Source organism: Cibotium barometz, chromosome 51 (assembly GCF_041138505.1).
Source record: "Cibotium barometz isolate CiBa-2024 chromosome 51, ASM4113850v1, whole genome shotgun sequence".
NCBI lineage: Eukaryota > Viridiplantae > Streptophyta > Polypodiopsida > Cyatheales > Cibotiaceae > Cibotium > Cibotium barometz.
The window spans coordinates 27,834,663-27,858,033 of NC_141096.1; the positions used below are offsets into that span (position 1 = coordinate 27,834,663).

Sequence of the window (23,371 nt, forward strand, 5' to 3'; positions counted from 1 at the left end):
CAAACTCACCAATTTTCTTCCATGCTCTCTTCCACCAATGCTCACTGTCCACCATCATCATAGCACTCCCAGAAAAGTAAATCGCTTCAGCAAGGGCAAGTGGAAAAGGGAGTGCCACATCGATGATGATGTGTAAAGTGGGATAAGGCTAGAAAGCCTATATCATTGTATGGTTCATTGTGATATGCAATAGAATAGAGCTATTGTTAAGTGTGCATTCTCTATGAAGGATGCCTTTTGTACCCAATTAAGGATACTTTACACAATCAAAGATCTATGCTTGCCCAATACTCTAGTATAGGACAATAGACCTTCTCTAACATTCACAAAGAAAATCAAAGATCTATGCTTGCCCAATACTCTAGTATTGTGAAGACGTTAATGAAATCCCTGTTTACGACACACCTAGCAACACCTACTCATGGATTACTTTATTTTAAAGAGTACAAACCCACTATTTTTCAAAGAGAATATATATGCACATTTTTTCTCTCAAAGAGTAGTGAATAATCACATGTAAAAGAAGGAGAAAAAAACCCGTATGGTTATATGTATGTAAAATGATGTGAGACTTAGTTGGCACACACACATATACATAGAAAAAAGATCTTACTACAGAGAGATTCTTATTTTTGGAACAAAACCTAAAAAGAGTGTGCAATACCATTTATCTAGAATTTTTCTCTTGACGTTTTTGTAGGGAGGGAAGGCTTAAAAGTTTTTATAATTAAACATGAGTTTCCACAAATCTATTTAAACATGTCTACTGTACTCATTAGTAGAAGATCTGGCAAACAAATATTGGCTTATTAATTTTTATTGATATTGTTACATATCCTTGTATTTATTTGAAAAGTAACTAAAAGCTAGGTTGATAAGGACTATGAGAACTAAAAACACTTCAATTTTTTTTTTGAAATCACACAAAAAAAACAAAAAAATAAAATTTCAATGTTCTTTTTGACCCTCATTTTGATGCTTATTTCAACATAAGCATGGATGATTTTTTCAACATTTATTTCGTCGCTCATTTCGACGACGCGAGTACCATCAAAACTAGCCGTTGAAAATAGAAGACCTTGTAGAAGTGCAAAAACTATTTCTAAATGCTCCAACTAATTTCCCATCAAACAAGGTCATGCACAAGGCTTATGTTTCAACCTCTCAAGGCTTAGAATCTGTTCATGCAAATACATGTAACAAGAAACCTAGGACAGAATTTTTGCTTGCATTCATATGTGTGTGTGAGCACTTATGTGTCTATACGTGTGTGTGCATGCACATGTGAGGGTATGTTTCTTTAAAAATATGTGTGTACACACATACACTCAAGAGTGTTTGTGCATGTACGTGTGAATATGTGTGCATGCATGATCGCAAGTGTGCATGTGTATTTTTATACATATATAAATACATACACACACACATAATAGATATATACATCTAAAGTTCATAAATATGATCCACCTCACACACCCACCCACCCCCCACACACATGCATGTGCAACAGTACATCTTTGACACATCATGCCACGTTCACACATACATGCACGCACATATAAATCTTTGTATCAAATGCATCTATATTTGCATGTGTTTATACATGTGCATGCTTTTGAGTATAGGGTATACATTTATGTGTATTTGTGTGTGTGTGTGTGAGAGAGAGAGAGAGAGCGAGAGAGCGAGAGAGCGAGAGAGAGGGTATATAAATCTTTGTGTGTGTGTGTGTGTGTATGTGAGGGAGAGAGAAAGGGTTTATAAATATTATATAGGGAATGTATGTGTGTATATGTGTGTGTGTGTGTGTGTATATAGATTAGTGTGTATTTATATGCTTATGTATATTGTGGTGCTCTCTCTCTCTTGATCTATCTATCTATCTTTGACTCCCTCTAAATATGTAAATTTGTGACATGAAATTATATATTCCAAGTTGCATATACATACATACATACATACATACATACATACATATATATATGCATACATACGCATATATATACACACACGTATCTACACACACACACACACACACACACACACATATATATACATATGTATGTCTAAATGTATACATGTATATGTATGTATGCACACACACACACACACAAACACACATATATGTATATATACACACACACACATATACATGTATATATTATATATGTATGTATGTATGTATGCATATATTGTGTGTGCTCCCCCTTTATTCAATAATCAAGAGAAGGGGGAAAGCCTTTCCAGCAAGGCATAACATCCATTTTCATTTTAAAGATCCCCCTTCCCCAATCCCTTCCCAACCTTGTGCTTCCCTCCCTCCTAGATCCCCCCTCCCTAACCACAAAACTCCTCTCTCTTCCCCCTAGGGTAATGTGTGTGCATGTGTGCATTTGTGTTTGTGTGTCCCTCATGTCCCCCTAATCCTGGGGTTGTGTGTGTGTGTGTGTGTGTGTATGCACGTGCGTGCGTGAAAAATATTATCTAATTCTAACTAAAAAAGTGTGTGTATGTGTATACATGTGTGTGTGTATGTGTGTGTGTGTGTGTATGTGTGTGTGTGTGAGCACATGTCTATTATATATATATATATATATATATATATATATATATATATATATATATATATGTTTGTGTATGTATAGTTTGTGCATATATATTATGTGTGGTTTATATATAATCTAATCAGACAAGGGTTTGAATGCATTCTCTTTTTCCACTTCTTCAAATTCAAAATTCAAATTGACAAAAGGCCTTGTGATTGAAAAGAGGTGCTTATAATGCTCTCTCTCCCTAAGGCACTCATCACCTCCCCCCCATGCGTTCAAATTCAAAATTCGAATCATGTGTGTGTATGTGGATGGCTGGTCAATTTGCTTTCTAATGTATTATTATTAATCCAATTCTAGGATTAACAAGAGCTACCGCCATTATCTTGCATCAAGGAGTCATGGTAGATACACCAAAGGGTCATACATTCAAGATATAAAGCAATAGTGTCTAAAGCTACAACTTGGGCGGGTGCCCGTAATGGTGTGACGGAGTATTTATGGCAATTCTCACTTCAAGAGCATGTGGTAGCAAGTTAGGATGAAGTCCTAAGTGATATACTTCATGGATATATTATGAGAGTAGTCATTGTAATAGCATTAGGCCTCTTATAAGCCTAAAGTGTCCATACGGCCATAGTTTAAGTGAGTATGAATACTTATGGCCATGTATATAAATGAATTTCTCTCATTATACAACATACTCTCCCATTGTGCAATTGAGTCTTGCTCTTGCAAATCTCTCTCCCTAATGCATGCTAGTGAGTGTGTGTGAGTGAAGTGAAGTGAGAGGAGGGACGAGGACCTGTAGTGCAACGCGGCGGTGTGACAACGCTTGCAGGAGACGCAGTGGTGCATCTCAAGGAGGTGTGAAGCTTGGAGACCTCAAGGGTTGCAAGCTCGCTATTGGAAAGATCTTCACGATAGTTTGCGGTTCACCAGGTAATCTCTTTTTGGTGAGCCATAACATTTTTCGTGCCGCTGCTGGGGAGCCATCCCTTTGCTTTTTCCATCATTTTGTCTCTAATATACGCATAACCCATTGCCCATTATTTTGATTAGTGGTTTCCCATGAAAAAGATGTGGATTTGATGGTGATTTGTGTGAGATTTGGTGTAGAATAGCTTTCTTTTGTTTTTGAAAAGAATGTTTTTTGCTTAATTTTTATATTAATTTATTATTCTTATGGTTTTTCATATTCTTAGGACTTGCACATAGTTGTATTAGGCTTAGTTTTCATCCATTGCATCAAGCAATGCAATAGAATGCAATTTTTAGTGAATGTTAGCTCTCTTTCGTTTAAACATAGATCTAAGATCATTAATTCTAGTTTAATTGTGTGTTTTCTGTTGAAATTGTCTAGATTAGAATGTTAGCAAGTATTAGGAGTAGCTTAATCTTTCAAAAACTTTCTTAAAACCATAAAAAAACCCTTGAATTTGACTAATTTCTCTTAATAGATTGGTTTTTGTTATTAAGGGTGATTAATATCGTTCAAGAGGCTACAAATTTAGAAAATGTGTTAATTGGGGTCTAAATTGATCATAGGAGTAGTCGAAATTGGAGTTTTTGAGTGTTTTGAGAGCATCTAGATGCATCAAAACATCTAATCATATCAATTTTTAGATCAATTGGAGAAATTTGACTCTCTGCTTAATTGTGCCCTAAAGAGGAGACTATAATTAGGAGTCTAATTAATTCTCTAAATTAGATTAATTTACACAATTGTTGATGCACAAAGATTAGCATTCCCTTTCTCTAACCAATGATGTGCTCAATTGTATAAATTAATTAGGGATTAATGGTTAATTAGAGTCTTTGATTAGTGTAAAAGAGGAAAAAATTAATCTTGGATTAATTCTTAATCACTTTTTTACATAACTCATGAAGGCTAATGAGCATTCAATAAGAAGATGCTCATGAGTTATCAATTTGTCCATTTTGGGGGTCAGGTGTCTCATTAAAAGGTTGACTTTTTTTTTCCACTTACCTTTTTTGGAAAAATACCCATATCCCTTTTATTTTAAATTCAAAAATATTCCCCCCAAAAAGGAAAATTCGTATTTCCCACTAGACTCCAAAAAAAAAATCAAATTTTAATTTTCACGTGAAGTTCGATTCACGCGTGAAACACCAGAGTTTCATGTGGGGGGGGAATTGAAATTTAATATCTGCGTGAAGTCCAGTTCACACGTGAAAACCGTTTCATGACTTGAAACACCAGAGTTTCACGTGGGAAAAAAACACACCCCTCGAAAACGCCCCTGTTTGGAGGCCCGTATCTCCTAAACCGTATATCCGATGAAGGCGCTAGAGGGATCATCGGAAAGCTTACATCGAGCTCTTCGACTTTGGAATTAGTCGTCCAAAGTCAAAATCAATCATTTTGGCCTCCAACCAGTAGCCTCAAAATTCGACCCAAAAATCGAGGAAAAAAACAACCCAAAAACCACGAAAAATCGCAAAAAATAGCGCAACAACGATGACAAGTCATATTCGGGCTACTTTTTGAGGGTCTAAATGACAAAATCACGACGACTTAGGGAAACAAAGTTGTAGTACTCCAAAAATACAACTCCCTTATACAAAGTTTTTCAAAATTCCTTTTGGAACACCCACAAAAATGTGCTCTGCGAAAGAGGAAACAAATTCTTAAAAAAAAATTCGTCTTGAGACAGTGATGGAGAGTAGGTTTTAGGACCTCCTCTTTCATCTAGGAAGTTCCTAGCAACCACTTTTTCCAAAAAAATATCTCAGGTCGTTCATGTGCGTATAACGCCTAAGCTAATTAGGGTAAACGGACACCCATTTGATCCAACGAAGAGTACGCCAAGCCTCTTGAGGTTGCAACGGGCTGAGGGAAAGTATAACAAGAAAAAAAAATGTAAGTGCTCATTAAGGAGAATTTAGGCACTCCAATATGGCCATGATAGAGGGAGTGCTAGGGATCACACAAGGACTAAACCCAATGGCTGTCATCTTCAAGCCATTGAGATCTATACCGCCAATTCACCTCCCCATGCCATTGGCCATGCCTATAACAAGTGCGTCATCAGGTTTTACGCCCCCTGTTACTTCGATTCCACCGGGCTTTGGTCCCTTGCCTAACATTCGTGCAAATCCTATAAGTACGAACCCTTTCCTAAATGCCTACACGTTGGACATACTAACTAGTCTAGGAAGGGGGGTGGCCCCACTACAAGCCATTGGGGGGTCTAGCGAGGGGGTTTAAATTATCTAGCATCGCTTATACGATGAGACGAATGCGTCGCTTAAGCGACGTATTGTCGCTTAATGTTTTTTTAAAATTTTGTCGCTTATATGACGTTTTTGGAGGCGTCGTTTAAGCAAATGTCTAAAACGACTGTTTTAGCGACGTTTGCATACTGATATACGTTGCTTAAGCGACGGCTAAAAATTTTATATCCCCGGCCAGCCGCGAGAGAGAGATTTGTTTCTGCAAGACGTGCGCGGACATAGGGTGGCTGCATCAAGAGCAAAGGAGGGCAAAGAGAGCAAAGGAGGGTCAAAGCAGAGGGGGGCAATTGCATTGAGAGAAAAGGGGGCTATGGCATTGCTATGACAGTCGGGATCACAAGAGGGCAAGGGGGGACCAGACAAGGTATGCTAGTGTTGAAGCCTCTCTCTCTCTATCTCTACCTCTCTCTCTTAAAGAAGTAATGGTGGTGAGCTTGCTTGTAGCTGGATTCTCGTCTCTTTCTCTCTCTACAATGCATTACATTCAATTGCATGTAATGCAAGCAATCAACACTCGATATGATCTCACCATTTTCCAATGCAAAAGAAGATCATGCATTTCAAATTTTTATGACATGGCATTAGGGGATGCGAACATATGGCATCCTTTTTTTAAAGAAACCCCAATTTGAGCATCTTGCGCATGCTTCTCCCTAGCAGTTCTTTGTTCTTCCCTACCTCTCCCCTATGATAGCTCGTCTTGACTGGCTTTGATGGCCCCTTTAGGGTGCAGTGCCCCCATGGAACTTGAGCACATTGTGTCCTCAAATAGGATGCAAATAACGTAGATAAAGTTATGGGACAAAAGTCAATCCCATAGATTAACCCCAAATGGAAGCCTCAATTGTTAATAGTAGGGATAGATACTTCCTTGGAATTAATGGATGATGTTTGCTTGTTTGACCAAATGGGTTTCTTGATGCATACATAGAAGATTCTCTATTAAAACCTACCAAATACTTGCTTGAATTGTTTTAGGCAAGGACACATCATAAAGGATTGCTCTTTATTGGAGGGGGGAAGCGAAAAACTGATGGTTTCTAGAAAGTTAATAAAAAACAGCATGTTAAACCTAAAGTGGGCTCTTAGCCTATCCTTTAAAAGCACATCAATAAATATGCTCCTTTGCTTGTTGAAGTTGAAAATTCTATGGTTGATGCCCAAGAAGAGGATAACAATGGGGGACAAACCCCAACACCTCTGATATGCTCAAAGACCACCAGTAGTAGCTACATGTCTCTCCTATTGTTCTTGTTCATAATAAGGATAATGAGTTGCCTCAATTCCCCAGCCAAATCTAATCCTCTAATTTTGAGCAAGATGAGGTTATGGTAGAGCACTCTTAGCTAAAGTCCTTTTTTGATAGGATTGAGAAAATTGATAATGATAGGAAAGCTTCCCTCTCCTCTTATTAGAAGTCTATGGAAATCATCATGACATAGGTAGAGGAAGATACCTTACCAGTGTTTCCTGAAAAATCTAAAGCCAAAAGGAAAAAAGAGAAAAACATTGACCCTAATAGGGCTTAAATAGTCTTAAATAGTGTTTAATAAAAGGCCAAAATGACCTATGAGACCACCAGAGAGCTCTGATACCATTAGGACCTCAATGGAAGGCTTCTTGGGCCCTTTTATTTGGCAGTTTAAGGAGTCAAACCTTTTCTCTTAAGAAGAAACGTTTTCTAATTAGAAGCTTCAAAACGGCTACTTTATTCGAATTTGAATTTTGGGGAAAAAATGGAATTTAAAATCTAGTGGACAAAACCATATCATGTAACATATCTATGGAAAGCTCTTGATGCGTAGATCACGGATCTATAATCTCCGCTCAAATCGGAGCTTGTATGTAGAAGTTATGGAGGTCCGAAAATTGTAAAATTGCCTCCCCCCTTTTTGGGAGAAAAAGTGCACCCTTTGACCACTCTTACACCTCTCTTACAAACCCAACATTTCAGTCCACATGGCAACCCCCCATTTGGCTATTCCTTAATCACCTTGATTAGGCTTGGGCAAATTAAAGGGCCCAAGAAGACCCCATTCACTTCCTAATGCAATGTCAGGTAGAACAGCGATACTGATGGTTTGCTGCGGAACAAGTGTGAGATCATACATATCTATGGTCTCTCAATCTGTGTTCATGAGGCAGCTGACAAGTATGGGGCCCATACTGCTACCGCATACATCAAAGCTGGGGTGACCATACATCAAAGCTGGGGTGACCATAGTGTCATAGAGAGAGAGAGAGCAGAGCTGGAGTAGCAAATGGGAAGTGTGGGGGGTGCTGGAGCTAAGGGTACTGCGGGAGGGTGCTGCTGGAACTACTACCACGAAATGCTAGAAGACTGCTGGCTTCGCGATGGTCTACTGCTAGGCCAAGTCAATCCAGGGAACAATGCTTGATTGCAGGTACTGAAGGTTGAGATGCTGATATTGGGGTTGAAACGCGAGATAGAAGCCTTGGTAGAGGAGGGGAATCGAATCCCGATACGAACTTTCTTTCAGTGAACTTGAAGCTGAAATCACCCTGTACACAGCTAGAGCAAGGAAAACAAGTCTGAGGGGAATCGAACCCCGACACTAGCCATATGAGGCTATCACCACGAGACTCCCCACCACCCACCCTTGTTAGTAAGTTTTCAAAAGAATAAAAATCATGACTTCACAATGAATTATTTTGAGATTAAATCTTACCGAACATAGGTTGATCCGTGAGGTGACACATAAGACTAATAGTCCTCATCGTCATCTCTGAGATTAACCGTCAATAAAATTTCATCTTCATTATCCTTGTTGACTTCTTCGAACTCCTCCATCGTTAAATCTGTGTTGACGTTCATTTCCTCTGTAGGCTCGACATCCATTGTTTCTTCCTCTTCGGTGTCTGTAGTGTCAGAGTCTGGATCGTTGTCGTTCTCATCATCTAGAATGTCATCATGATCGAAAAGAAGAATTCTACACCTCTCTGACGTCGATGTGTCTAGATTCGAGGGCGTAATCAATTCATCCTAATCTGCTTTCTCAGAGTCAACACTATCAAACAAGTGTCGACCTCTAGGTTGGACATGCACAACTTGCCACCATGGATGAGCATCTGTATTCTTGTAAAAGAATGCTTGTTCAACATGAGTTGGCAGAATGTAAGGCTCTTTTGTTGCACGCAATAACTTCGAGGAGTCGACGGACCAAATCTGGACGATTCTCTTTTCATTGTGGCATTATTGCCTTTATACTTGGCATGAAACCAATCCACCTTCAAAACCACCTGTCAAAATACATGAATCAAAACTTTAGAATTATGTATAGCTTCAAGAAATCTACATGTCATTGTTGCATGAAGAGAGATGTCCTTTACCTACTTCTCTTGAACTTGCATGTGATAATTGCTTGAAAGAGGCAACAATGCAAGAATCTTGAGTTAGACGCAAGTCATCAATAGATTTTATTCGAAGATGTTGTCCATAAGCCCACATGTTGGTATGCATTCGAGCCTAGACCAATAAATAAATTATTAAAAAAAATGAGATTCATTTGTTTAGTTCAGAGTTTTCAAAACCCAACAAGTTACCTGTCTTTCACACCCGATCATAAACTCTCTTTGTTTCGTTGAGATTGGCTCATGATCACTAACCGCCCATTGCAAACGGGTGTATAACCAATCCATTAAAGTAGGTACATCCCCGTCGTTATTTACATTGGTTTGACGTCTGGATCTCCTCTTTTTACGTCTGCCAACTCGTTTGCTTGGAAGTTCCTTCTCATACTCATCAACGAATTGTTGCATGCATTCGCTATTATAGACAATGAAAGTAGAAATATCCAATTTATCTTGGACTTAAGTCAAAAAGGGACTCCCTTACTGGACAATACCTCGTCTGACATGGTAGAAGACGACTCATTTGTCCATACACGTGGAGCTTCAAAATTGGTTTTCTCAAGGTATTCACAAACGTAATACATGCATTCTTCAAGCATCCATCCCTCTGCCATAGAACCCTGTGGTCTTGCTTTTTGACGTACATAACCTTTCAATACTCCCATAAATCTCTCAACCTAGAACATCCATCGAGTGCTCACAACACCACCAAGCTCTATCTCGTCCACTAGATGGATTAGAAGATGAACCTCGATATCAAAAAAGGAGGTTGGAAATTCCTTTTCCATTAAACAAAGAAGCTCTATACATTCACGCTTCTTTTGTGGAATTGACCCTTTGGCAATCTCTTTAGATGTAATCCATCTTTCAGTAAAAGAAAGAAGATATTAGAGATGTTATTGAATTAAGAAGATATCAAATAAAATTTTATACTAAAAATTAATGTGATCGATAAATACCTGTAGTACATCCCCATCAATAACAAGGGGTAGAACATGCTGCATACATGATTAATCCGATCAATAAAACATGCAAGAAAATAAATACTTACAAAGATCTGGATAGATTTACCTTCACAAAATTGTGCCAATCATGTGTTTTTAGACCAGACAAGCTCTTATCATCTACAGTGAACATGTTTCGACAAGATGCTCCATATCCTATAGGCGTACGAATCGACGGAATCTTCCTATTGATAGTCTCCAGCTCTTCTGTCTTGAGCACCCATGGGGCAGGCTCCTCGTAGGTTGTCTCACGTCAAGTTTCATCATAAAGTGGCCATAGATTGGGCTTTGAGTTTTTATCCTTTAAGTCATTTCTTGCTACCGCTGTGTCTTTCAAGCCAACGAGGTCTTGCCATAACGAATGACCAACGTTCTTGAATATGTGCATAGGATCAAGAAGATGACATACCTCAAATCCTTCCAATATTCCAAAGTATACCATATCTAAGGACTTTGAGCTAGAGCACATTTTCCTCTCGCTTGATTCTTTAGAGCATCATCATCATCGCCGCTTATGATCTCCGACTCCGGATTGATAGCGGGTCCAACAGTCCACTTTAGATACCAATCCTTCAGTGTCATTGGTATTGGACATCTCCCTTCTTCTACCTTTCCATTGAAATGTATGGCTTGCCTTCTATCTCATAGATAATGATCTTCAGATAAAAATCATCTATGTTGAAGATATATATTTTTGTTGAGGTTTTTGCTATAGGTTGACCTCAACCAATCATCACCACAAATTGGACAAGCTTTATAACCCTTGGTACATATCCCTGCATGGAAAACATAACAAAGATGATTAGCGCAATGAACATCATACAAATGTATGAGACAATATATATATTTAAACCATTTACCTGAGCAAAAACCATATCCTAGAAAGTCGTGGATAGTCCATGCTAAAATTCCACGAACAATGAACTTTCTTTGACCGATGCTTCTGGACATATCCATGACATCAATCCCTCTCCACAAATTCTGAAGATCCTTGATGAGAGGGGCCAAATAAACATTCAGATCTTTAACTTGTCGTTTTCCCAAAATTAAGAGTGAGAGCATTAAATGCTCTTTCTTAATGCTGAGATACGGGGGTAGATTATAGTTAATAACTACCACTGGCCAAGTAGACCATTTACTTGATCTCATTGAAAATGGATTCACGCCATCTAATGCTACACCCATCTTTAAATTGTGTGGTTCTTTTGCAAAATCTGGCCTTCGCAAATCAATATGCTCAAATGCAGGACTATCTAATGGAATTCGCATTACTCCATCTTTGCTCTTGAGCTCCGCTCCTCATGTCATAAGCTTAGCTAATTCGGGACTTTGGAACATATGTTTTATACGTGGAGCCAGGGGAAAATGTCTCAATACCTTTCTAGGGACCTTAACTTTCTCCTCTTTATAACGAGGCGTTTGACATTTTGGACATGTCACACCATCCTCGTACTGACCTCTATATAAAATACAATCGTTGGGACATGCATGTATAGAAGAATAGTCAAATCCAAGACTACTTATCATCTTCTTCACCTCATCATGTGATGCAGGAAGGGAATTGCTTGTCGGTAAGAACTTCTGAGAGAGTAGCCTGCATGTTCATTAAAAATATGATCAATAAGAAGCAACCATGTTTAGAATGTAACAAAAAAATATGTTAGATTGTTACATACTTCAAAAGTGCTGAAATGGATAGATTACTCCATCCAAAACAGCATGGAGACATGGTGTGTGCCTTTGCTAACGTATATTAGAATTAGAATGAACTTTGCTAGATTGATTCTAACTATTCTCTAATCTATGTTATTTTGTTAAATCAAATTTACATAGATGGCAGCACGAAAGAGACTGCAAGCTGGTCACACATCTAGACTAGGCCGGATGGGACGAGATGGATTTGTGGCCACATTTGTGAGTATAGACCGTTCAAATTTTAGCTTTCAAAGGTAATATTATTGAATGAAGAAATCAATGTCTTTGGTTCTGTCTTGATGCAGACCAAAAACTATGGTCGTGCACCTACGGCGCGCAGGAGATGGAGTACACCACATACTACGGCTACCGCGCTTTACAGGCGACACTTGCTTACAGGCCAAATCCACTTGTGGGTATCACTATTTTGTTTTGTAGTTTATTTTCATGTTCACTGTAATATGTTCTTATTTGATTTCACTAACTAATGCAGGAGCAATATGGCGAGGACGACATGACAGAGGTGGCTCGACAGGAGGCCGAGGGGCGACGCTGAGAGGAGCGGCGGCGTGATCGCGGGTGGGGGCACGGGTGGTGGCAGTGGTGATGGTGATGGTGATCATGAGTCCGATACTAGCGACTCCTATAGTGATGGCTCATGTAGTGATCATACTTAGGGATCTGTTTTGTATACGTGAGGATTGATCACCACACACTCTAGACACATGTACATATATTTGTTGATGATATATATTGACGTATGTTCGTTGCATCACTGAATTTGTCTATTGTCAAATAATTAACTATTTGTCGGTAAGTTAATTAGCCTAAGTATCTGCGAGAACGTTATTTACTTATCTTTACATTAAAAAAAACCCTAAACAAGGAAAGAGGTGAGGCCACGTTGTAACACATCCAGGGATTTAATATTCACATGATCACAATATTTTTTGTGATAATAACACATGTGAACAAGTTATTCACATGTTCTCATGTTACCGTTCACAAAATAACAGGTCACTTGTCATTTGGGAATCCCTTAAAAGCTTGGATACACATGGGAATAGGCTATTCACATGTTCTCATGTTACCATCTTCACATAATAGCAGGTCAGTGGCCACCTAAGAAGATTTTTTATGCCCGAAAAAGATAATTTTTTTAGGCCCTTATGGAAGCTTTGTGAATATAACATGTGATCACAAGATTTTTTGTGTTATTAACATATGTTATTAACATGTTCACATGTTCTCGTTTACGTTAGTGAAATCCCTGAACATATCAAAAGAAGCAAAAAATTGGCAAGCATCAATAATTTCTCAAAAGCTCTTGGAAAGCTAGATAGAGACAAATCAGAATCTTTATCACAGTTCCAGTGACTGTTTTTCTATGTTAGGCTCTAATATTAACAAGCTTTTGATTTTCATAATTTTTGCAGAGGTCCCAGATTCTATGCTACGTATCAACTCAAGCTAACTTTCAAGCCTAAAGATCCGAACTATGAAGTTTCAAAGCACATGATTTCAAAGTATCAAGCTCAACATAAGCTATTACGATTACAATACCATGTACCATGTACCAATTTATGTACCATGTACCAATTACAAGTACGAGGTTTCAACATGATACCAAATCAAGTACCAAGTACCAAATCTAAGCCTCTCCTTGTTGATACCCACGGGCTTCAAGCTCTACCTGCCGGCTATCACCTGGAAGCTACAGCTATGGAGTTTAATAGCCCTCCTTATATACAGGAAAGCATGCATGGAGGCCGACCAGCCAGACAGTTGTGTGGAGAGGAAAAATGTGACAGGGAAAAAGTGTGTGCATATGTGGTACAATAGGCAGTGCCCAGGACTGTAACTCTAACAGGAAATAGTACTGCTTGAGTCTAGAAGGGCTTCATGAACTAGACGCTATTTGAACAGGCAACAGACTCTAGAGCTCATGGTAGGCTACCTTCAAAATTTCCAAGGGGGTCCCTCCCCTCACAAGCTTCTAATAACGAAGAGAGAGAGTGTGCACTGTGCGTGTGTGTATGATATATATATATATATATATATAATATGTCTATATGTGTGTCGGGGAGAGAGAGTGTGAGTGACAGGTATATAGAGTCTAATTTTCATTTAATTTAAAGTTTTGATTTCAAAAATTAATAATAAAAGAGAGCTAGATAGCGCTGTTTACCATGATTCATGTTCGTTTATGCACCGGTCTGACTAATCTCCGTAAAAACAATGACAGCACCGAGTACAATCACAATTGCAAGGAAGCAAGCGGCAAAGAGAGAGCAATACTATATAGAACTAGAGAAAGAGAGACAGAGGCGCTAATAAGAACAGTATGTATATATATAATCCCGTCGGTATAAATCTATCGGCTAGCCATTTTTCCCCGTTGCGCGGGCGGCATCGCATAAGCGACGCATCGCTTATGCTACACAATTGTCGTTGCTTATGCAACGATTAAGAATTTTTTTAAAAAATTAACGCTTATGCGACGCAAAGCATCGCTACAATATTTGCTAACAGCGTCGTATAAACGATGTATCGCACAGCGACTACAATAGCGACTCTAAATAGCGTCGCTTATACGATGAAAAAGAGTCGCTACAAGAGTCGTACACCCAATGGCTAGTAGTGCCCAAGGACTCTCAGTGAGTCTAAAATGTAACCAAATTATGTTCTATATTCAAACACAAAATGTTTCAAATCTTACAAAAAACTAAATCACTCATACTTCAGAAAAACAAAGATTTTTTCAACAAATCATATTCGTTTGCAAAATCCAAAGTAACACTAATATTTGTCAATGCAAAAATCTAAGAAAAATCATAGAGATTATAATATTAAAATTTTGGATGAAAATGAGACAAAATGCAATATTTTTTAGACCTTTCCAATTATCTCTCTCTAAGCTGAGCTGGCACTTCTTAAAGGGTCAAAAATTGAGTGGAAGTTTCTCCTAATGACTAAGCTTTTTAGCAAAGGCATGCTTTATATAGAGTTCTTGAAGCATATAGGAAAGATAAAGCTATCTAGTAAGCACATGGACAAGACCATTAGGGACAATGTTTAGTGCTTACGGAAGCTCACAACAACTGCATGCCATAAAACATGGAAAGCAACCTACACATGTGCAACCTCCCACCTATGCCAGTGTGCTCATAATCTCAAACCAAACAACATATATTAGTGCATAAAGAACTCATCATCAAAACCATAGGAAGCCAACCTCCACCCCAAATTGCACACTTCCTGCATGCAAAGTCCTCAAGCACTCAATTCCATCAGCAACATAATAGTGCATAAACAACTCATAAATCAAAACCATAGGAAGCGCACCTCCACCCCAACCTGCACACATCCTACATGCAAAGTCCCAAAGCAACATAATACACATAGACATGGATAAAACAAGGAAACAACACAGAGATAAAATCATAGAAGTGTATAGAGGACAACAAAAGAGGACTGTGGAGGGATACTAGCGAAATTAAAGTTGCAATATATTAATCACAAGAGATCAAGGAGAAAAGAAGAGGAGTGTTTTGTTTTACAGATGACTACAAGCATAGCTTGTCCCCCTTAGGTTTTAAGGTTCTTCCAACTAAATCATTGGCTTCTTTTAGCCCAATAGTACCTTCATTCTCATTCTCACATGATGCTCGCTCATCTTTAACTCTAGATTCTCTGTTCTCACCCTCTACAAACCCAGATGCTATAGTTGTTGTTGATTTCTCGGGTGCACTATCTTCTTTCTCTTGCACATCCCTTGAGGGGAACAGAACATCAATATTCTCTTCTTCTTCTTCTTATTCACTAGTTGGTGCAAGGTCACAACTAGTGAAGTTTCTTCAACTACAAAAACAATAAAGTATAAGTGGCTAGCACCACTAGGGATACCGAATAGGGTCTTTCCAGATGACTAATAAATAATGCTCACCTTGAGCATCAGAACTCTTCCTTTTTGGCATCCTAGAACATGTTAAACAGTGAGACAAGCTTGCCCATTTAGAGAGCTTCCTTCTTGCCTCATGGGTGACAGTTGAACATTTAGCTCACCCTGATCATCACAACCCTTCCTCTTTGGTGTCCTAGAATGAGTCACATGATTAGTACATGCTTTCCCTGGTTCTGCGCTTGCAGTATGATTGTTTCCCACTTGGAGAGCTTCCATCATGCCTCATGGGTGAGAGCTCTCTTGCACTCAACTTAGTCCTCAGAGTGGTGCTCTTTTGTTCCTTGTTGATGTCGACCTCCCCCTCTTCCAAGCCAACAATGGTAACACTTATTGAATCAATAGTGTGGTCTCATCATCTGAAAAAGCAAGTCAACAAGTTTATAAGAGAAGGGGCACTTGAAAAGGTTTTGTAATATTGGTTTCAATCCACTAACAAACCAGTTTATATGTTTGGAGAATAAAAAATGGTCTTCAATCACTAGATTGACACCCACTATAATAGCTTGGGAGCATTGTGAATGGGTTTAAAGGAGTTTCCAACGGGCAACATATAGCAAGTGCTTAAATGTGGTATTAATAAATGCAAAGCACTGCTAATCGACTAAAACTAGTTAAAGAATATAGGTTGCTACCTTTCTTTTCAAGCATGGCATGACCAAGTGGTTTGCTTAACACCATTTTTTTTGCTTCTTTGGGTATGGCCTCGCTACAACCAACAACACCAATGCACTTGCCTTTGACACATACAAAAGAGTAGCAAAACACATGGTATGCATGCTTGCAAGGTAATATAAATAGACCAACAACAGCTTGGTCCTCTTCAAATCCAAGGCCACACCCTGGGTAACTTTTTGTCGCATCAACATACTATCCTCATGCAAGAGAATCTTTCGCGATTGTCGAATGATCATCGTGCTAGAGTTCTCTAGCTTCACGCCCATCAAGAAAGCTCTACTAGCACCTGCTTTCTCCATAACCTCATTCTTGTGGTCTAAATCAGCCTATAAACACAAACAAAGAGGCAATGAACATGGCATGGAGTTTCCTTATATGTAGAAAACACATGTACAAACCTTTTATTTTTCAAGGACTTCTCTAATGACACAAGGTTTGTCTTCAGCCTACAAACACAAACAAAGAGGCAATGAACATGGCATGGAGTTTCCTTATATGTAGAAAACACATGTACAAACCTTTTATTTTTCAAGGACTTCTCTAATGACACAAGGTTTGTCTTCAAGCTATCACTGTACTTGTTCTTGTGCATCACGGGCCATGATATTTGAAGGACGCATCATGGTGTGGTATTCAATTACACCTTCAATGCGATGCAAGATGCACTTTTCCTCCTGTACCTTTGCTATCTGATTGTATGAAGAGCCAGCAATGGAGCTTATTTGATGCACTCATTCTTCAGTAGAATTTCATTCAACAATGTCTGCACCACCTAACCTGAGACCTCCGCCTCTTCCTCATAAATGCTACCTTGTGCCAATGAAGTGCATGCATCTTGAGATAGTATTACACCACAGCTCATAGATGACATTGACTGTACACCTGCCTTGCATATCCACTAAGTTCTTTTCTTTGTGTAATCGTCATCAACACTTCTCTTCTTAACAACTTGGACCACTTCATTAGACCGATGCAAACCTGGTAGATGTAGCCTCGCAAAAATTCAAGGTCCATAGAATAGTTTGAGGGTGTAGTCTGGTAAACTTGTTTATATAATGCATACAAGGGTAGGTAGTGCTCATGCTTTTCCATTTGCCACATCACCTTGTTGTCTTTCTCAAGAGCTCTAAAAACACTAGACTTAGCCAGTGCTTTGGTGGAACCTTCATTTCCCCTCTCACTTCTACTTTTTCTACCCCTCATACTTCCACTTTCCCTAGTCCTAACCCTTCAGCTCATCCTAGTGCTCAGCGCACTCCTATTCCATCGATGGTGCCGTCTCCCCAGCATATAGCATGCTCACGATACCACTAGGTGGTGATAGCTCAAGGGCTTCTCAGAGACATCTTGATAGTCAAGTAGTGGGGGAGGTAGGTGTGGTGGATGCTTTGGGGGAGGTAGGGGTAGTGGACGCTTTGGGGGAGGTAGGGGTAGTGGATGCTTTGGGGGAGGTGCACAATCACCTTTGCCTATGGTGATAGGTGACGAACCCAGGGAGGGTGGGATGATTTACTACACTTTTGTGTTCACTGTAAATACATTACACATGTCACTCTTAAAATCACTAGATCAAACATGGCGTTCTCAAAATCACAAGAAAAGTGATGGATTATTACTTTCATTTAACATCACATATCTCATTTTTAGTTAGGTGGAGAACCTCTTTTTATGACAAGCAACACTGAACCACAAGGATACCATCGCTCCAAATGTATTGTGAATTTTATAATATTTGAGCTTGAACCACTAAGATTTTTAAACTTCTAATATGATTAGAACGAATGTGCACTTATCCCCAAAAAATTTGCAACCCATAACCTACTCTCCTCAAGTAACAATTATTGTTTTAGAAAATCTTTTTTGTTTGAATTTGGATGTTATATTTCTTTATTTGCTCCATGGTTTTGACCACATATTTGCAATAGAATTTTATGGTCTTTATTTATGAATTGAGTCACATACTACATTATTGCCTTCCACATACATTATTTATATATCTTTATTTCTTTATATCTTTCTATCTCTATCTTTGTTTTTCTCTCTTTTTTTCATGCCATTGTACTTTTGACTATAAAAGTTTGATCAAACTAGCTAGACTTTTGTTGATAAAAAGTCCATGAAAGGAAATTTTAAGTGTGTAAAGTGACCAACACCACACATTAGTGAGGGGTTTATATCTTTTGTGAGCTCTCTATACCATGAGATTTTCTTTGAATGATTTGCATAAATTGTGACATTTTACAAACATATACATGGGATGTGACTCGAACTAGTTGGATGATTTGAGACACCAAGAGTAGTTTTTTATAACTTTTCTCTATTTCAAACATGATTTGATCATCATATATGAAAGTTATAACAAGTCAACATACAAACCTATAAGCAATATTCGCATAGATTGTAGTTCTTGTCGCAAACCCAAATTCTAGCCCACACATTATATACATGTAATCGCTTATGTCTTTAGACAATGTTAACCATTGGTGCTTCTAACAAATCATCTTCACCATGCAGCTTCATCAACTAGCACACAGAAGATTCACAAGAATGTTGAAGCATGATCATACTCCTTCAAAGTCACCTTGCATAAGATTAACACACATTATATTCTATAAATTCTGGAAGCCTACAAATTGAACAATTCCACACTTTCACATATACATGACACCCATTTCACATACACAAATTTCACATACACAACATGAAGAATAATGCCATCAAAAAACATACATGCTCATGTAGCATACCTCAAAAATATCCATATTATGCATGATAAATATCAAAACGTGATGTAAACAATGGAATAGCCCTTATTCATTAGGGCTTAATAACTAAAGCCCTAATTTCTTATGGTATTATGCATAAGTCCTAGTATAAGATGCATTAGTGTTGATGCATGTTGCATTAGTTATAATGTCCTATGCTAATGCTTTATTCATAATGCACTAGCATTATAGTAATGCATATATTATTACATTATACACAATGCATAATGTAAACATTAAGCAAATGCTTCATGCACAATCCCCATGCATTAACTTACACGTAGACGTACCATGCATAATTCAAAGGTCTTAATGAGCACGGGTTTATGCTTATGCATAATGTATAAGCTCAAATGCATTAGGGCTTATGGATTATGCAAAAGACCTAATAAATTAGGAGCCTTTAAATTATGCATAAGCCTAAATGCATTAGGGCTTATGCATTATGTAATAAGACCTAAGACATTAGGGGCTTTTACATAAGGCCTTATGTATATAGATGGGTCAGTCAATGTTTTTATATATGAACCTAAAAATTTAGAAACTTGGGCGAATCTTTGGAATTTTTTATCTTATATGGTAGAAATGTTTAGTGAGTGTACTTTTGGTGAATTTGTCTCTAAAACCCACTAAAACCTAGAAAATCTTAGGTGATTTTTTCTTAAAGTTTTTGGTGAAATAGCCTGACCATATGAAAGACCCCTCTAAAATGGCCCTTGGGCTAAAAATGTCCCCAATGTCTTCCTTGGTTTAAACCTTAATGTATTGGTTTTCCATGCAAGAAAATTTAGTGGTAGATTAACTAATGGGTAGACTTAGGTTTTGGAAAATGCCCAAGCGCCCATGAATGATTAGCAAGAAAATTAGCCAAAGAAGTAAATTGTGCCTTAAGAGATCCATTGAAACTAGTCAAGAAGGAAGTTGTGCTAAGAGAGCAAGAGAAAGTAGTCAACAAGGAAACTGGTTGGGTGTCCATTATATCCAACCAACAACAACTAAGCACATTGATGAAAGTTCCTTGTGTTATAGAATAATCTCCATTAGAATTTTCTAGACAAGATAATTTGGTCAAAATAACTTTCCAAGTTGATTAGGTTGGAACCTAGGAAAAAGAGCATTACATAGTGCGCAATGTAGGCCGGTGCTCCTATCTGATCTCGAGAAGCAAACGCTCCTAGGGCTATGCCCAAACTCTAGAAGATGCCAAGGGTCTTGTCCCCTAACTGGAAGAATCATCTGCTCCCAAGCTAAGTACTCTGCTCTTGAAACTATGGGCGTGCCACCTCCAAGTATGTCCTCTGCTGCCTCAATCATGTTAAAGTCACTACCTAAGCACCAAAAGCGAGCTAGAGGGAGGGCCTATCATACCAACCTCTAGAAGAGGGCTCTACATGCACGAGCGTTTGGAGCATAGATGTTGAGGAAGCCAACACTATCGTCTCCAATAGTAATGGTAATCCATAGTGCCTACCTCAGGACAATGACTCCTGAGCCAATTCCTGCTACGAGTAGCTGCTCACTGACAAAAATACACACCCCTCGCTGTGTCCTTGTAGGGCCAAAGGATGGGGACCAGAAAGTAAGACTCCTCCCTTGAAGAATCTTCTCGTATCTACGGGTGCACCCCTTTGAGAGATGATGATCCTGGAAGAAATGAATGTTTATGGGTCCCCCCACTATAGCCCTCTGAAGCTCACCTCATAGGAGGCCTCGTCTTTGAAAGCACCGAGGCCCCCTAAACCCTGAATGTTCCATGAAACAATCCACATATCAATGTCGGTGTGATGCGGTGGCACTAGCAGAACTGCCCTCCACTCAAAGAGTCTTGGGCGAGGCCTTAGATGGGGAGTAATTAAAATTTGTGTGGGGGCAAAGGCACGCTAGGTAGGCACTAATCTTGTCCTCCATGTGATGCCACTCTGTACGACCATGCACATATGCATGCTTTGGACTCCATCAGTAAGAGGCGAGAAAAGCTACCGGAATAGAGGTATGCATGAAAACAAAGATCAGCACCTTGAGACTGGAGACTACCATCTCTCCAGCCTGGCCTTGATGGGTTGATCCTCCAAACTCCAATCTAGCCAGAGGTCAAAAATGGGTGAGGATGTTGATGATGCGAAGATAGTAGAGATGTCCCACTAACTCGGGATCCCACTCTGACCTAAGGGCTACACTGAGGGGGGAAAGAGAAGATCATCGAGCCATTATCTCGCGTAGAGGGCCTGGAGTGGTGAAAAACCACACATACCCAAATAGGGGCAAGTGTCTCCTAAAAAATATCAGACCCTTCCATCGGCAGACACCGAAAGAGATTGTATTCTACAGACTATCCCAGGATCCTAGGGGCCCCACTTGGGGACTTTGGAGGGAGAGCGATCACTGAGAAGGCAACGATGGTCATCTCTACCATATCGGAGAATCGATGAATCAAGTAATAGAATGATCCCGCCGGCTATCTCCACACCGGGTTAGGGGCTGCTAGGGGGCAGCAAGAGTGCTATGGAGAGACAGATGGGGGAGGGAGGGGGAGAGAGGATGCAAGGCCCTGTGGTGGTGGGTAAAGTCAGAGAGGCCGGTAGACCTCTAAAAACACTAAGGATAGGAGGGGGGATTTCAACAAGGGATCGGCCACCATACTAGCGGGGCCAGAGGGGCCCACTCTGATACTAGAGAGGGTGTGTCACCAACGGGAAAGTGCTGAGATAAATGCTTGTAACAGTTCTCTAAAAGAATTGAATCCTCGTGAGATCTGCCAATGTGGCGTACTTAGTGGTAGCGCTTGGCTCTAATGGTTGTTTGGTGGTCCGCGTGCGGTCCAACCATGTGCCACTCACCGTTCGCTGGGTCACGCAGAGTTGGGACCTGATGCTTTGTTGCCTGAGGTCCTGCTCCTCTCTCTACCCCTCAAGGAGGGTCAACACGAGAATCGAGGAAAAGAACTACTGAAGGCAGTCTCCTGGACTGTGGCCAAAGGACAAGCTCTACCTAAGTGACCCATCTGTCTCTGCAAATGAAGCATTGACCCAGGAGGCGAGAATACTTCATGCATTCTTGTATGGGGTCCCCACCACAGAGGCTAGGAATAGAAATACAATGCGGTATTGACTCTAGCGAGGCCTCACAAATGCGAAGGGATGTAATCCTAGCTGTGCTCGAGGGCTGAGGGAGCCATGGGGGGGGATTTTGTCACTCTCTCAATGGCACCACCAATCACCAGGAGAAGAGGAAGGTACTCTTTCCTAAGGCCTAGGAAGCAAACTGTCACTAGGAAGCCTGAAATGCCAGCCAATGGGTCAAAGCCATGCTACCACCATCATGCAAAGAAGGCATGCGCCGTACGTAGTCCAAGGGGACTCAACTGCATGCCTTGGTCTAACGCGGATGGTGAGTCAAACTCTGCCTGGTAGTTTCTACACTCCAGAGGTGGTGAATATCAGTGATCTTTGTAGGTTCTCCGGTGAGGCTGGCCTGAATAAGATCCGTGAGTCTTTCACGTATAGAGCAGCTCTTCCAATAATTTCATAGACCTTCCCGCATGCATTCCTAACTTTGTAAGACAGTCTCCATGCCTCCTTCATACATAGCCATGCGCTTCTATTTTCAGCGGTTGCACCTCGTCTTCTCAATGTTCCAGGAGCTTCCTGCAAACGACCAGCTCCTCCATGTTTTTCTCTCTCCATCACCTTTAAAATGTAAGGTTAATATTAAGGTAATAAGTACCTTAATGTTAACCATATAACATCCTTACACTTTAAGCCCTTATACCACTTTCTTATGTAACAAGTATGCCCAATGCGAGGCTTTAATGTCATCACACCAACACCCATAGCTTCTAACCTTAAGGGATCCCTCTCAACAAATTCATCATCATCACTTTATTCGTGATGTTCCTCCACACACATGCATAATGCTATATAAACAACAATGTAAGATGCATTCTGTAGATATAAACCCCCCCTACACTACATATCAAAACATATTAAAAAACCTATCCTAAATGCATCCCATACATCAGACTTTGACTATCTACACCCCCCCTACACTACATATCAAAACATATTATAAAACCTATCCTAAATGCATCCC

At 39.5% G+C, this 23,371-nt stretch overlaps 1 pseudogene; it reads right to left on the minus strand.

Moving 5' to 3' along the window:
• Positions 1-8,532: 8,532 nt before the first annotated feature.
• Positions 8,533-12,501, minus strand: LOC147609493 (uncharacterized; annotated as a pseudogene).
• Positions 12,502-23,371: the final 10,870 nt, after the last annotated feature.